Source organism: Tachyglossus aculeatus, chromosome X3 (genome assembly GCF_015852505.1).
Source record: "Tachyglossus aculeatus isolate mTacAcu1 chromosome X3, mTacAcu1.pri, whole genome shotgun sequence".
Classification (NCBI taxonomy): Eukaryota; Metazoa; Chordata; class Mammalia; order Monotremata; family Tachyglossidae; genus Tachyglossus; species Tachyglossus aculeatus.
In genome coordinates this window covers 15620874-15634999 of record NC_052099.1, presented here as the reverse complement: position 1 = coordinate 15634999, position 14126 = coordinate 15620874, and the positions used below count along the sequence as shown (strand labels likewise).

Below are 14126 nucleotides of genomic sequence, written 5' to 3'. Positions count from 1 at the left end.
CTGCTTTTAGCCCCTTAGCTAGGCTATAGCGGAGACAACATGCAGGACTTGCATTGTCAACCCTTAACATAATGGAAATTTTATATTAATGATCATTTGAACCAATTTAAACAAGCAAAGATGAAGAAGCAAACCCTATTTCTAATTCATTCAATTTATACTATCCAGCAATTAAATCTGTACTTCACTTAAAGCTCTCCCCTTTTAGACTCCTTAAGATCAATGGCTGACAAAGTTTCTCAGCCTAACCCTATTTTAGGTAACTTCTTAAAATGCATTTAAAGAGAGGAAAACTCCAGATTCAATTATTATTCCAAGTTTCCCTTCCAATCTTAGTACTACTGATAGCGGCGGCAGTTCTGGATCACCACCAAGTTCGCCGGGCGACTAAAGAATTAGTCAAACAGCATGTGACTATTGAAAGTTTTAATAAAGTTTATTGGTAAGGCTGAAGACCGAATAGGGGGTAACGCACCCGGCGGGCTCCTTTCCTTAAGGGAAAGGTGCGCCTAGTGCCCGATGTAACAAGCTTATATCGCTGTTGCTGATCACAGTGATTGCTGTAGATTTGGTGCAGCGGGGCAGATTTGGTGCAGAGCTGGGCGGAATCTATCTCCTTATTTGGTTTGGTTCTCAGGACCCAGCCAATGGGCTGCAGGGTCTAAGGTCCATACCAACTATGGCAACAAGACTGCCTACACTCAAGCAGTGTCTGCAGCTTTCCATGGTACATAGGGCCGAAACAGCATGTGACTCCAAAGCGACCCCATTACTACCTTTACCCCAACAATATCCTTTTACACTAAATTTTAATATTCCAGGTTATCAAAAATTATACAAATGACCACATGTCTTCACTACATTTTCTTTTCACCACACATTTGGTTAATTCCATGGTGAACATGTCAAGGTAGGCTTCCTTATTCAAACCATCACATTTATACCAGCCAGATGTATATATGTATGTACATATATATAGATATATGTGTGTGTGTTCCAAATATATCAAGATGACTTTTTGTATTTGATTTGCTTATATGCCTCTTTTACCAATTTAGCAAAATTTAATGCAGTAGAATTTCAGAAATAATGATTAAATCACCACTCCTACAGTTATTCCTAAACTGGGAGAACAATGGCAAATTCACTTCCAATTACCGCCATTGTAGTTTCTAGAGGGAGGTGCCTTAGATTGAGGAGGGCAACCATTTACTTGAGGGAATCAACTTTTCTCAAAGGAATTCTCTATTGATCTTCCAAACTGATAACTCTGGCCCTGAAGGCAAATTGGTTAAGTTTCCTACCCCCATCCCTTAACTGCAAATTTCTTGGAAGTAACTGGGTGATTTCATGAATAGCTAAGAGAAGGGAGAAGAATTAAAAACCCCAAGACAATAAAATGACTGAATCTGCGGAACTACCCAAATTCAGCTAGGAATTTCTCTGCAATGAACAATACACGTTTTCACGACACTGGCCAATTCATTCAAACTAACTCATCCTAAACACACTTTCACACCGACACAGGGGTAAAGATAATTCCCCCGTATCAAACAAGATGTTAATTTCTGCTGCCCACTTCAGGACAAATGCCTATGTCTTTCTTCGTTCCCGCTCCACTCACAGCCATATACATCATTTTTCTATAGGTATCACCTCAAATCTCAACAATTTGGCGTTCCCAGAACGTTCTCCATTCTATGCCCACAAAACACGAGGGGGACACGTTCATACAATCTTTTCAACTCTTAAAGCAGAATGCTCTGCACGTTCCACTCTTACTCAAAGAGGAGGGTGTGCCCAATCCCACATTCACACAATGTTTTCTGTACTTTAAAACTGAACGGACATGTATTCTGGTCATCACTAGGAACTTCTTCATCGGGTGTGCTAAGAATGAGGTTCCAGCACACACTGATCTCTCATGTAAGAATAGTTTAATGCCTGCAACTTAAAACTAGATGACTTGGTTAGTGCTGGTTTAATGTAGTGGGATTAGTCCATCGGAGGGCACTAATCCTTCCCTGCTGGCTCCTGTAGATAGTCTGAGCCAAGTGTGCCAAGAGGTACAGAGGTCATGAACTTGACCATGAGTATGGGTCACGTCCAGCCCTGGGCCCAAGTCTAGGCAGCTGCATTCATGTGGACTCACCTCCACCTGGCTGACTAGACCACCTCGAGGTTTTCCATCCCTGATCTGCAAGGAAGGCAAACAACCTCCCAGCTCTCTGCCACCTATCGCCAACCCCATCCTCATCGCCATTTATGTCACCTATCGCATGGGGATGGGTTCGTTCGGGAATCGGCGCGGTGAGGGAGAGAGAGAGAGACCGGGAATGGAAAGTCTGAGTTTTATACAAAATTTAATAATAATGCCATTTGTTAAGCGCTTACTATGTGCCAAGCACTGTTCTAAGCGCTGGGGGGATACAAAGTAATCAGGTTGTCCCACATGAGGCTCACAGTCTTAATCCCCTTTTACAGATTAGGTAACTGAGGCCCAGAGAAATTCAATGAGTTGCCCAAAGTCACACAGCTGACAAGTGGCAGAGCCAGGATTACAACCCACGACCTCTGACTCCCAAGCCCTGGATTTTACCACTGAGCCACGCTGCTTCTACGCGAATCGAATTGAATTATTTGATTATTTAGAGGCAGCGAATTGAACATTTCATTCAGGAGGAATATGATTATTTGGTGATATTAGAGCTTCCCTATTGGGAGGAATATACTTGTATGTTACTCGCGCGTGGCAGAACACCCAGGTCTCAGCCAAGCGTAATTCACTTATGGTTTGTTCACACGTGGTGAGGTGTCTACCTCTCACCCATGTGTGCTCCGCACACAGGGAGCCCATGACGAGTATTTTCCACTTGGAAGGAATCTACCTATGCGTTACTCACACGTGGTGAGGCGACTAGCTTTCACCCATGTGCTCTCCCCACACGGGAGGAATCCACTTATGCGTTACATACCCATGGTGAAGCGCCTGGCTTCCAGCCCCACAAGCTTTCAGTGGGACGAGACCCTCACCCATCCCACGGCTCCTCAGTGCAGGCAGAGCCGGCTTCTCATGCTCTGGACAGAGGCGACCTGCAGCCGGCTGCTGCAAGTCTCGATCCTCTGCACAGAAGGTTAGAGGCTGCATGTACTCATCACCTGTGCTCCTAGGCCATTCAAGCTTCCGGCCTCAGTTTATCCAATGTCTGCCTTCCCCACTCCTTCATACCTAATTTGACTGGCCCAGGGGTGAGGGACACCTTCTGTATTCCTGGCTTGAGCTGTCAATCTAGCAGTTCTCATTGTGGGGGCCGTATCCCACCTTAACTTCTGAGTTCTGCCTGCTGGCACAGGAGGTCACGAGATAGCATTTGACCTTGAGATGGTCAGTACACCAGAGTCACCTTGGAACACCACCCTCTAACTGTGGGGGTCCCTCGAGGTTCAGTTCTGTGGCCCATTCTATTCTCCATCTACATCCACTCCCTTGGAGAGCACATTTGCTCTCATGGCTTCAGCTATTCTCTCTATGTGGATGAGACCGATATCTACATCTCTAGGCGTGATCTCCCTCCCTTTTTGCAGTCTCATATTTCCTCTTGCCTTCAAAACATCTCTACTTGGATGTTATTCCATCACCTCAAACTTAAAATGTCTAAAACAGAACTCCTTATCTTCTCATCCAAATCCTGTCCTTTCCATTATTTCCCTATCACTGTATATGGCACCACCATCCTTCTTGGTTCACAAGCCCGTAATCTTGGTATTATCCATGAATCCCCTCTCTCACTCAACCCACATATTCAATCCATTACTAAATCCTGTCAGTCCCACCTTCACAACATCACTAAAATCCATCCGTTCCAATCCTGGCTCTGCCACATGTCTGCTGTGTGACCTTCTGCAAGTCCCTTCACTTCTCTGTCCTTTAGTGACCTCATCTGTAATTGGAGATTAAGTACAACTATTATCATTTAAGAGAGATGTTGGTATTGGGAGCGCCAAGATAGAGACGAAGCTGCTGTCTCCCCCTTTCTAGACTGTGAGACCGTTGTGGGCGGGGATTGTCTCTCTTTGTTGCTGAATTGTACTTTCCAAGTGCTTAGTACAGTGCTCTTCACATAGAAAGCGCTCAATAAATATGAGTGAATGAATAAATGAATGAATGAAATGGGTGTGTTCTCCTCAGTAGCCTCTTAGCACCCAGGCAACCGAGGCTACTCTGTTCTCAATCAGTCAATCAATCAATGGTAATTATTGAGTGCTGACTGCGTGCAGAGCACTGTATTAAGTGCTTGGGAGAGAACAATACAATAAAGCTGGGTCTGTTTATTATTGTATTGTACTTTCCCAAGTACCACTGAATGAACGAACAAATAAAGTTGGTAGACATATTTCCTGCCCACAGAGAATTTACAGTCTAGAGGAATTAGTCAATCAACGCATGGTATGAATTTAGTGCTTGCCAATAGTTTAATCGTATTTCATTCAATCATAATAATTGAGCACTTACTGTGTGCAAAATGCTGTACTAAGCGCTCAGGAGAGTACAATATAACATTAAACAGACACATTCCCTGCCCACAACAAGCTTACAGTCCAGAGACATTGTGCAGTCTAGATATGCTAGTCTTACTATGTGCCAGGCACTGTTCTAAGCGGTGGAGTAGAAACAAGGTAATTAGATTGTTCCACGTGGGACTCAGAGTCTTAATCCCCATTTTACAGATGAGGTAGCTGAGGCAAAGAGAAGTGAATTGGCTTGACCTAAGTCAAACAGCTGATAGTGAGCACTTAACGAATGTCATTAAAATAATTATATTAGTACCAATCAAACTCCAGGGGTGCATCTCAATCTAACAATAATAATAATAATTGTAATTATGGTACTTGTTAAGTGCTCACTATATGCCAAGCATTGTTCTAAGCACTGGGGAAGATACAGGTTAATCAGGTTGGACACAGTCCCTATCCCACATGGGGCTCACACACTTAATCCTCATTTTTCAGATGAGGCAACTGAGGCACAGAGAAGTGAAGTGACTTACTCAAGGTCACATAGCAGATATGTGGCAGAGCCAGGATTAGAACCCAGGTCCTTCTGACTCCCAGGCTCATGCTCTTATCCACTAAGCCACGCTGCTTCTCCCAGCATTTGGGGCTGTGCCCAACACATAGTGAGTGTTTAATATATAAATAAAAGTAATGGATAAAAATGCCAATCGAACTCTAGGGGTGCATCTCTATCTGCCCATTCATATAGAGGGAAGAGGGAGGGGATTATGCCTACTAGCTCTGTTAGAATCTCCCAAATTCTTAGTATAGTGCTCTGCAAACAGTAGGATGTCAGCTCCTTGAGGAGAGGGATTTTGTCTATTAACTTTATTGCACTCTCCCAAGTACTTATTATAGTACTCTGCTTGCCCTCAGTGCTTAGTTCGGTGCTCGGCACAGAGTAAACACAAAGACAGCAATCATTATTCTTTTAAGCATGATTCTGTGTGTGTGTATTTTCATATTAATGGTTGATACTTCTCTATTTGTCCACCCAGTTAAAGTGAAAGCTTCACATGAGCAGTGAATACATCACACCTATGTCTTGAAGGTTTTCAAAAGCTTGATATGGAAGTGCAGAGAAATTAAAGGATTTGTCCAAAATGGCAGTCCAGACAAGTGGCAGAGCTGGGATTAAAGTCAGCAGAATCCCAGTTCCTGGGCTCTTTCTACTAGGTTATACTTCTCAAACACATTTTGTCTTGTCTCATGCCGTCGAGTTGTTTCCCACCCATAATGACACAACGGAAACATCTCTCCCAGAAGGCCCCGCTCTTCATCTGAAATCATTCTGCAAGTGTATCCGTAGAGTTTTCTTAGTAAAAATACCGAAATTGTTTACCATTGCCTCCTTCCGTGCAGTCAAATTGAGTCTCCACCCTCGACTCTCTCCCATGCTGCTGCTGCCCAGCACAGGTGAGTTTTGACTTGTAGCAGATTGCCTTCCATTTGCTAGCCACTGTCCAAGCTAGGAATGGAACGGATAAGCCTCTGCTTTACTCTCCCTCCCCTAATTGGGACTGGTAGAGTACTGGAAACCCTCCAGGTGCGACCCTGAGATGGGGTCTCAAACACATAGTAAGTGCTTAATACGTGCCATGGATACTGATACATGCCATGCATAAAGGCAAAGATAAAAAAGGGGAAGCAACATGAGTTAGTGGATAGAGCATGGGCCTGGGAGTCAGAAGATCTTGGATTCTAATGCCAGCCCTGCCATTTGTCTGCTCAGAGATCTTGGGCAAGTCACTTCACTTCTCTATAACTCAGTTACCTCAACTGTAAAATGAGAATTAAGCCTGTGAGCCACATGTGGTATATGGACTGTGTCAAGAGTTTAGTACAGTGCTCTGCATTCAGTAAGAGCTCAATAAATGCCATTGAATGAACCTGACTATATTACATCTACTACAGTGCCTGGCACATAGTAAGTGTTTAACAAATACCATAAAAAGGACATTGTGTTATAAATTATTTATTTCGATTAATGTCTTTCTCCCCCTCTATATTGTACGGACTCTGTGGGCAGGGACGTGGTTACCAACTCATATTATCCTCTGCCAAGGGCTTAATGCAGTGTTCTGTACACAGTAAGTGCTCAATAAATAATAATAATAACAATAATGTTGGTATGTGTTAAGTGCTTACTATGTGTCAAGCACTGTTCTAAGCACTTGGGGGATACAAGGTAATCAAGGTTGTCTCACGTGGGGCTCATAGTCTTAATTCCCATTTTACATATGAGGGAACAGAGGCACAGAGAAGTTAAGTGACTTGCCCAAAGTCACACAGCTGACAAGTGATGGAGCCGGGATTAGAATCCATGACCTCTGACTCCCAAGCCCGTGCTCTGAGCAACGCTGTTTCTCAATAAATACCATAGATGATGAATATGATATTTTTAACGGTATTTGATAAGTGCTTATTATGTGCCAGACACTGTACTAAGACTGGGGATGATACAGTATAATCAGGTTGGATACAATCCATGTTGTACATGGGGGCTCACAGAATTAATCTACATTTTACAGATGAGGTAACTGAGGCACAGAGAAGTGAAATGATTTTCCAAGGTCACACAGCAGACAAGTAGCAGAGCTGAGATAAAAGCCCCAGTCCTTTCAACTCCCAGGCCCAAGCTCTACTCACTAGGCCACACTGCTCCTCCTTTTGATCTTTTAATCGAAAGGAAAGCACATGGCAAGTGGCTCAGTTTAATAGTGGTGCATAATAATAAGAATAATAATTATGGTATTTGTTAAACCCTTACTATGTGCCAAGCACTGTTCTAAGTGCTGGGGTAGATACAGGGTAATCAGGTTGTCACCTGTGGGGCTCACAGTCTTAATCCCCATTTTACAGATGAGGTAACTGAGGCACAGAGAAGTTCATTCATTCATTCATTCAATAATAATCATTGAGCACTTACTGTGTACAGAGCATTGTACTAAGCGCTTGGGAAGTACAAGTCTGCAACATATAGCGATGGTCCCTACCCAAAAACGGGCTCACAGTCTAGAAGGGAGAGACAGACAACAAAACAAAACATGTAGACAGGTTTCAAAATCGTCAGAACAAATAGAATTATAGCTATATGCACATCATTAACAAAATGACTGGAATAACAAATATGTGCAAGCAAAATAATAGAGTATTAAATCTGTACAAATATATACAAGTGCTGTGGGGAGGGGACGGAGGTGGGGGGGAGGATAGGGAGGAGGAGACAAAAAATGGGGCTCAGTCTGGGAAGGCCACCTGGAGGAGGTGAACTCTCAGTAGGGCTTTGTGAGCTCTCAGTAGGACTTTGAAGTGACTTGCCCAAGGTCACACAGCAGACAAATGGCAGAACTGGGATTAGAACCCATGGCCCTCTGTCTCCCAGGTCCATGCTCTATCCACTACACCACGCTGCTTCTCAATCCTACCACTCCCAAATCCCTCCAGGAGCTGAAGTAATTATTTACTCTGTCACAGCTCATTTGGGAATTTAAGAAAGAAGCTTGCCCTTCCTCCATCATGCATGCATCAGGAGCAGCTGATCTTGGGAAGCGAAAATGCAGCAGGAGGGATTTAAGCAAAAAAGCAGTGTGACCTAGTCGATAGATATGGGCCTGGGAATCAGTGGACCTGGGTTCTCATCCCAGTCCTGCCACTTGCCTCCTGTGTGGATCAATTAATCGATGATATTTATTGAGAGCCTACTGTGTGCAGAACACTGTACCAATCAGTCAGTGGTATTTATTGAGCACTTGTTGTGAACAGAGCACTGTACTGAGCACTTGAGAGTACAGCATTGTTAGCTATGTTCCCTGGCCACAGTGAGGGCCTTTAGACTCTTGGGTAAACGGAGTGAGAATAGCAAAGAAGAGATCACTGCATCACCATATTTATTGACAACTTGTACTTCCCAAGCGCTTAGTACAGTGCTCTGGACACAGTAAGCGCTCAATAAATATGATTGAATGAATGAATGAATTATCCCTTTCCCCACTGCCCCCCAAACACACACACACACACACACACACACACACACACACACACACACACACATGTCCTCCCCTATGCCAAGCAGCGTGACCTAGTTGAACGTTCACAAGCTTGGAAGTCAACCACCCTGGGTTCCAATCCCCACTCTGCCCTTTATCAGCTGTGTGACCTTGGGCAAGTCACTTACTTCGCTATTGCTCACTTTTTCCATCTATAAAATGAGGATTTAATACCGGTTCTCCATCATATGTAGACTGTGAGCCCCAGGTGGGACAGGGATTGGGTCTGACATTTACCTTGTATCTACCCCAGTGCTTTGCACACAGAAAGTGCGTAACAAATGCTATCATTATTATTAATTATAATAAAATACCAATGAGTGGCAAGGCTATAAAGCATTCTGATAGTGGTAGAAATATCAGCAACAGTCAAGTTGGTTCCTTTAAACCCCCTATCAATCAATCCATCAATCCTATTTAATGAGCTCATACTGTGTACTATGCACTTGGGTTAGGGTTAAGGTTAGGATTAGGGTTTGGATTAGGGTTAGAGTGTACAGCTCTCACTGTACGAAGTACTTGGGCATGTCCAATGCAACAGAGTTTGTAGAGACATTCCCTGCTCACAACGAGCTCACAGTCTCTTTCTTACAACAAATAAATCAATTCATCAATCAACGGTATTTATTGAATGCTTCTGTGTGCTGAGCACTGCACTGAGCACTGGGGAGAGTATACTATGATCAAGTTGGAACACGTGTTCCCTGCCCTCAGCAAGCTTACAGTCTAGGTTCTTTCTGACAATATGAGAAAGAAACCTCGATACTCGAGAATCTAGCTCAGGAATGAGGTGGAATCCCATTGTTTCATTTTTCCTTCAGCGCTGTTCCTCTGAACTCTCTACCATAACCTTAAGGAAAAGAGGGAATCATGGAGCTAGAGGAGAACTCTCTTGAGAACCCTTAAATGCTGGAGAATTATCTCAGTGGTAACCCCCTTATATTGCTTCTCCTGGTTCCTAAGGAAGCATCTCCACCCCACCCTGATGTGATCCCAGAATCTCTTGAATTAGTCAACAATGGTATTTATTGAGCACTTATTGCATGCATAACACTGTACTAAGCACTTGGGAGAATAGTAAGTCAGATAAGTCCTTATTAAGCACCCATGGGGTAAATAACACTGTTAAAGTTCATGTAAAAAATCCATTAAGCTTAGTATTATTATGGCATTTGTTGACTGCTTACTATGTGTCAAGCACCACTATAAATACTGGGATAAATGAGAGATCATCAGGTTGGACACAGTCTCTGTCCCACATGGGGCTCATAATCTAAGTAGCAGGGAGAACAGGTATGCAGATGGAGAAGCTGAGGCACGGAGAGGTTCACTGACTTGCCCAAGGCCAGACAGCTGTCTAGTGATGGAACTGAATTAGAACCCAGGTCCTCTGACTATCAGAACTGTGCTCTTTCCACCAGGCCTTGCTGCTCCTCTAGGTCTACTCTCAGGGATCTTACAATGGAATAGAGGAAACCAATTAGCCACACATTCAGTTAACAAAAATTGTGCATGTCTCCGTGTGTGGGTGTGTTTGTGTGTAAATACTACTACGAATATGAATCCAGGAGTGAGGCACGTACTGGGCTACTGGGTGGGATGAATCAGAAAAGCTTCCTGGAAGAAACGATCTGTCAAGAGTGATTTGTCAGTAGTGGTGTAAAGGCAGAGAGGAAGACTAGTCCATTGGAGAAGAGAAACTGTTGCATAAAATTCAAAGTGTAGACCAGGTAAAGAACCTCTCTGGCCCTGGAGCAAGAGAAGCAGGAGATAAAGCCTAGGGGAGGAGAAGGGGCCTATCTCCCCTGGGTAATTTTTTCAGGGAATTATGGTCTTTTGGTAGGACGTTTGATGAGGATCTGAATGGTTGAGAAGAAACGGAATAGTTTTGCTGAGGAGTTTGAGGAGAAGCTAAATTGCTCTGCTGGGCAGGAGAAAGACTGCCGCATAGGGATAAGCCCATGGAGTAAGGGTGGAGGAGAGGGGCAGCCGTTCCCTCAGCTTCACCCTCTAAAAAGCTGATGCCAGCAGGCAATTCTAAGCAGTGAATTAAGACCCCTGCTGTAACCTCCCTGAAACAACTGATAAAAGTGGGGAAAGAACTGTTCCCCTGGGCCGTGGCAAAAATCATCTAAGCCATGCACCGAGGTGCCTGCTGAGGCCTCAGCCACAGCACCTAAGACTTGAACTAGGAGTCGTGCTGTGGGTGGCCAGACTCCTTGAACTCCTCTGACATGGGACGATGTTCAAGAAATTTGGGGGAAACCATTTGGATTGGTAGCTATTCTGTGTCTGTACGTTTGTGTGTATGCTTATGCATGTATGCGTTTACCCTCCCCTTTTTAGTTAGATTAAGCATGGAATAAAGTTTTCTGCTGTATGCAGTGATAGTTTGGTTTCACTTTGAACTTGTCAGCGAGTGCCCGCCCCAGTAGGAGCTCCCATTTAATTAGGGCTGTCCAGTGCGGGGAGGTGGATCTACGGATCTTGCCCCAAGGGATCCGAAATTTGGGTGAGGGGTGTCCAATGATCTCATACTAGGAATCTGGGTGAGGTGCGTCCAAGGATCTCATCCAAGGGGAGCAGAAATCTGGGGTAGATGAATCCATAGCAACATGGGGGAGACCAGGCAGGGAAAAATCTCAGTTGGGGCTCATGACAATAACAATAAACAAACATATTCCCTACCCACAGTGAGTTTCCAGGCTAGAGGGGGCAAATAGAAAGCACTTAACAAATCCCATTATCATTATTATTATTAATATTATTATCTTTATTATCATTATTGTTTATGGTTATCACAAACCCCCAGTTCAATCCAGCCCTGACCAGCTCAGGACAAAGAATCCCCCCTTTTCCTCTGCTCCTCCTTCCCTCCCCATTGCCCTGACTCCCTCCCTCTGCTGTACCCGGCTCCCTGCACCTCAGAACCTGTGTATATATGTACATATGAATTATTCTATTTATTTTATTAATGATGTATATATATCTATAATTCTATTTATTTATATTGATGCTATTGATGCCTGTTTACTTGTTTTGTTTTGTTGTCTGTCTCCTCCCTTCAGGACTGTGAGCCCATTGTTGGGTAGGGGTTGTCTCTATTTGTTGCTGAATTGTACTTTCCAAGAGCTTAGTACAGTGCTCTGCACACAGTAAGTGCTCAGTAAGTACGACTGAATGAATTAATGAATGAAGAACCATAATAATAATAATAACAATAACCGAGGGGTCAGTTAAGCACTTACTATGTGCCAGGTAGTGTTCTAAGCACTGGGATAGATACAAGGCAATCAGGTTGGATGCAGTCCCTGTCCCACATTGGGCTCTCAGGCTCAATCTCCATTTTACAGAAGAGGTAATTGAGGCACAGAGAAGTGAAGTGACTTGCCCAACGTCACACAGCAGACAAGTGGTAGAGCCGGAATTAGAACCAAGGTCCTTCTGACTCCCCAGCCCATACTATATCCACTAAGCCTCACTGCTTCAAACATCAGACATTAGGAGAAAGTGCTGAGTGGCCAGCCTCCATCTCCATGAGCCACAGTGGGAGACCTTTCCATTTGACCTCAATCCCTTCCAAACAGAGGGGGCCTAACTCTCCCCAGAAACCACCAGGGTGAGGGTCAGGGAGCCGAGTCACACACAAAGAAGCAAGGTCTGATGGTGATGGGGACAGAGAAGGATTGGGCGAAGGGGTAGATGTGGTCTCTGGTAGTGACGTTGTAAAAGGAGATCTCTCCGGCTTTGTAGCTGAGGAAAAATGCCCATCCTCTCAAGATATTCTTTTGGGATGATGGAGACCAAGGAAGAGGACAGAACCATATGTTCATTCCCCTTCAACAGCCACACGGCCCAGACACCATTTTCAGAGGAAGGGTATGTTTCCCCGTTGCAGAGGACTGATTCCCGGCAGATCCCCAACAACCACTCGGTCTTGCCTCCCCTCACCATCTCCCAGTAGTGTCTCCCCGAATCGAAGCCTTTTCTTCCCAGGACGCAGGGCCAGGTATCGAAACTGTCGGCTGTGTCTAGCACTTCTTCCAACAGGTCTCCATCCCTCACGCTCCTCAGGTCATCTGTCAGGATGAGGGTGGGCTCTCCGTGGCCGCATCCAAGGTCATGTCCACTGGAGAGAAGAGGAGAGACTAGGATGGTGGGTCAAAGATTATTCCCAGTCCCTTAGACTAGAGAGAGAAATGTCCTCAATCAATCAATCAATCAATCAATCAGTCGACCAGTGGTCTCACAACACGCGGGTCTTCAAATCCATGGTGGTGGCTTCTGGGGGGTGCACCACTAAGATTTCACTTCTAGAGGAAGTGGAAGCCCAGCGTGTCTGCACTGCTTCTCCCCTAGTCAGCCCGGATCTCTCCACCTTCTACTCCTCTGCTTTCCCTATCTCTAATTTATTTTCATGTCTGTCTTCCCCACTGTCTTGTAAATCCTCGAGAACAGAGACAGTGTCTATTGTATTGTACTTTGCCAAGTTCTCAGTTTAGTGGCTCCGTATACAGTGAAACCTCATCGAATACCATTGACTGATTGGTTGATAGGGACTAGATCAGAACAGCAGTAGTAAGCTCGTTGTGGGCAGGGAGCATATCTACCAACTCTGTTGTAGTGGACTCTCCCAAGAGCTTAATACAGAGCTCTCTATGTTACAGAGAGAACTGAGGCACAGAGAAGTTAAGTGATTTGCCCTTAGTCGCACAGCAGGCAAGTGGTGGAATCAGGTTTGGAACTCAGGTCTCCAGCCTCGTGCTCATTCCACTGGGTCTCGCTGCTCCACTAACCGAAGCTATAGAGATGGATGAACCCAAAGAGACTCTAAATCACTTCCTCTCAGAGATGGGAATTTGACCTGGTGGGAAGAGTGCCCTATCTGTGAATTCACCCCCTCCCATTGCCTGAGCAACCCACAGCAAGGACACAGAACTGCTACAAAACAAGGTGGTGGAACGGGAACTGTCCCATTCAGATAGACAACCTCGGAATACGGGGAGGGCTAACTGGTACGAGGGGGCTTCGTGTATAAGAGGCATTGCTGCTAATTTTAGTTGTAGGCGTTTAGACAGAGCCCTGCAGAGCCTGCCCTGCTGATTAGGACTCGGACCCTCTCCTTGGTTTGTTTGCTGCACTACAGCTATGTGAGAACACTCAATAAAGAAGCAGAACTGATCACTCTGGCTCGATGTCTGGTATTTGGCTCATCATTGCCCAATCTAAAGAACCCAGAGCTGCCCTCTGGTCGGCGACCCCAGCTGACTTGGGGGGCATCTCACCACAGGCCTGGTGCTGACTTTAAACTACAGCCCTGTACTTCTGACACGGCTTATTGGAGGGAAAAGTAGAATTTTAGTAAAACAATACGGTGAATAATGTCATCCTCTAGCAGAGGGTCCCAGATGATAGTCACACACATACACACACGTAGGCACAGTATATATATTTGTCCTTCTCAAGAAGTTGTCATTAGCCATAAGTTAATAATAAGAATAATAATAATTGTGGTATTTGTTA

At 44.6% G+C, this 14126-nt stretch overlaps 1 non-coding gene across 1 annotated transcript; it reads right to left on the bottom strand.

Annotated features, from left to right (window-relative positions):
* Positions 1-5980: 5980 nt before the first annotated feature.
* On the bottom strand, positions 5981-6118 carry LOC119948998. The gene has a single exon (XR_005457097.1). It is a non-coding gene; the product is annotated as a small nucleolar RNA SNORA7 (small nucleolar RNA).
* Positions 6119-14126: the final 8008 nt, after the last annotated feature.